The sequence below is a fragment of the Rhinopithecus roxellana genome, chromosome 2, assembly GCF_007565055.1.
Source record: "Rhinopithecus roxellana isolate Shanxi Qingling chromosome 2, ASM756505v1, whole genome shotgun sequence".
Taxonomy (NCBI): Eukaryota; Metazoa; Chordata; class Mammalia; order Primates; family Cercopithecidae; genus Rhinopithecus; species Rhinopithecus roxellana.
The window spans coordinates 1645152-1648888 of NC_044550.1; positions in this window are offsets into that span (position 1 = coordinate 1645152).

The window sequence follows — 3737 nt, forward strand, 5'->3', positions numbered from 1 at the left end:
GAAAAGCTTTGGTCTTTTTACTGCAGGATCCTGGTTCTCCTTTTGCTTCTCCCTTCTTTTTCTTTCCCCATATCTTCCCTCTTCCCTCCTCCTCTTCCTCTCCCTTCTCCTTTTCTTCTCCTCTTTCTCCTCCATCTTTTCCTCTTCCTCCTTTGCTTCCTATTCTTTCCATCAGTTTTTTACGTACTTATTACTGTATTTCTCTTCTTTCACTTTCAGTCTCTCTTTTGCTCTCATCCTTATTCTTTTTTCTCCTTCTTACTCTCTTTCTGACATACATTTTCATAAACTGTCATTTAAAGAATGTTGTTTTGTTTTCTCATTTTATTTTATTTTTACCTCATGTGTTCTAAGATCCTAAAATAATACAAAACACACTCTAGGAAGCACTATATTATTAATGAAATTAATTTTCATTGAATATAGTACTGAAGCAGGCCTAAATTGTGTTTTCTTTATGAAAGTATTACTGCTAATGTGCTGTTCCATAGGATTTTACAGCTATCTAAATTAATTACGCTGCCATCTGGGTAGTATATTCCAGAGAAAAAAATTAACACCATTATTTACAAATTGCATCCAGTTTAAGCATAGATGATATTTTGCCTATTTGGGTAAAATATTTTTCATCATGCGCAAAGAAACATGGGATGATCCAAAAAATAAAAAGACTGCATCTATAGAAAGAGATAGCTATCTTTTTAAATCATGTAATATGAAATAATACACAACTAAATAAAATTACAATAGGATAAAAAGATACATCGTTTACCTACACACAAAAAAACTGTTTGAGTCAATTTTTTTTTTCTAAATATCAGAAGCCTTTTGAGTGTACAGAGTTGACATTATTGAAAAGCAGTAGTACATTTCAACTAATGAAGATTAAGCATGATGAATGCTAGATTGTCTCAGATAAAATCACGTGTGCTGGCAGAACATCTGTTACAGCCTCCCTTCTTGTTATTTTATTGCAAATTTATAACCTATTGCAATTAAAATAACATGATTAAAATTATAGACATTTTGAATAAAGGGTAATTTATAGATCTCTCTAAATAATCAAACCTATTTTCCAAATGACCAAAATTTTAAAAAGAAAAGATTTTTGAATTCCTGTATATTGCTTTTCATTACAAATAAACACTGGCATTTAGTATTTACGTTCAGGCATAGCTACTACAGAAAAAAAAAAAAAAAATCACTCCCATAATCAGAAACTTGCAATACTCACTTACTAGTTATATTTATTAGAGCTGTTTCACAGAGACTTAACATTGGTTTCTCTTGTTCATGATATCTATAAGGTATCATGAGTCATACCTTATAGATATCATGAGTCATACCTTATAGATATCATATATAGTATGGTCAACATATAGTAGATTATGGTCAACATATAGTAGATAATTTACTTAATATGTTTTTAGTGAATGCTTGACTTAAATAATTAATGTGAGTGAGGTATTCATAAGGACATATGTTTTAGGTGTGCACAAACATGTTAGCTAAAATTACTTCAAACAGAAATATGCTATGAAGAATCACATAATTTATACATAAAGGTGTGTGGAAATAGTAAGGGTAAAATTTAATTTTTATAAAAATAATCTCTCATATAAATCCAGTTCCCTGTGATCATTGTCCATAACAATTAAATGAAGTCTATAGTACTAAATCAACTCCAAAGACAACTCTATAAGAATCATCTGTAAACCATAGTTTGATTATTTGCATGTCTTTAAAAGTTCTGATTCCACTATTTATTTATCTTAAATCAAATTTTTTTTTTAGTGACAATAATCACAGATTTAGGCACAAAGATAATCAGGCTTTCCCTTGTAAACAAGACCTAAAATCAGTTGTCAGTTGATCAAACCCAAAGTTCATACCGATCTGATGCAGGAGGCTGATTAATAAGGGTGGGGAATCATATGGACACAGACGATTGAGTTTAAACTACAGTCATCAACCTCTTAACCTCAACTTGTTTGTGCCTCATTTTCTTCACCTGTAACATGGACATAAAATGATTCCTACTTATTAAGATTCTTATGTAGATTAAATGTGACAATGCAGGCAAGACATTAAGCACAATGACTGGTACTTAGCAAATACCCACAAAATGATTGGCTAGCACTATGATTATGCTAGAAAAAAGATTGTGAAGGATAAAGAAGAATGCACAGGAAAGAGGAGACAATTAGAAAGCTTTAAATAACTGCTTATTGTTGGATTCAAGTTTTAACAAAGATGAACAGAACTGGCAGAGTACGACAACTTTTGGAAATGAATAAATCAACAGATATCATGTCACCAGCATAAGCTCACACAGGCATCATCTGACAGATTAAAAAACTAAAAGGAAAAAAAATAGATAAAAAGATAGCATTACACATTCAATTGCTTACTTCTGAAATGAAATATATCCTTAGCCTAAGGTAATATATCAGTGTTTCAGCAAAAGGCTGGCATAGGAAACAAGGACATATGAACAAGAAAATGCAAGAGGAAATTATTTGTTGAACTTCAGGCAGCTATATTAATTTTTCACTTTTCTTTGTGTCATAGTGACACAAACCTTGCAGGGGTGTAAAAATGGATTAACTACAAAAGGTTTTGCAAAAATAATTATTAGCAAAATGAAAAAGGATTTCTCCCATAAGTAAAATGTTTAATCCATTTTTAGTCTGCTTATTGTCCTTCTAGAATCAGTTTTAATATAGTATTCATAGATTCTTTAGTATTATATTAACCATAAATGTCAATATAACAAATCACACAGACCATGTAGGAGTTAGAGCTACTGAATATCACAAGCTTTTCTAATGCACCAAAATTAAATGAAAATTAAGGAAACCATTTTATATTGCTAAAAATTATTTGGCTCAGTAGTAATAAAATGCTTCACTAAAATTTTTTGATTGATCTCCTTAAATTAAGAATTTTCAAATATTCAATTAAAAATATTCTTTCCTCACTCTAGCATGCTGGAAAAGACATTAGATTAAAAGTGGCACAGAAACAGCGAACTAAAAGGATTTTTCTAAAGAGATGGAATACATAGTGGCTACAAACAAGATTGCTTACCTCAAAACCTGGGTTTTCCACTTACCTACTGTGTGCCCTATGGTTAGTTATTTAATCTGAGTGACAATTTCATCTTCTATAAATGAGAAATAATAAAAATTATACAGGCATATCTCAGAGATACTGCAGATTTGGTTCAAAACTGCTGCAAAAAGTAAATATTACAATAAAGAAAGTCATGCAGTTTTTGGTTTCCCAGTGCATACGAAAGTTATGTTTACATTATATTGTAGCCTATTATGTGTGCAACGGCATTATGTTGTTAAGGTATGTAAAGAAATACAGCATTATGTTGCTAAGGTATGTAAAAAATACATATCTTAATTTAGAAATACTTTATTGCTAAAAAAATGCTGACCATCATCTGAACCTTCAGCAAGTCATGATCCCTTTGCTGGTGAAAAGTCTTGCCCGGATGTTGATGACTGCTGACCAGCATGGTGGTTGCTGAAAGTTGGGGTGACTGTGGCAGTTCCTTAAAAAAGAAGACAATGAAGTTTGCTGCATCAATTAACTCTTCCTTTTACAAAAGATTTCTCTGTGGTATGTGATGCTGCTTGATAGCACTTTGCCAACTGGGGAACTTCTTTCGAAATTGGAGTTAGTCTTCTCAAACCCTGCCACTGCTTTATCAACTCAGTTTATAT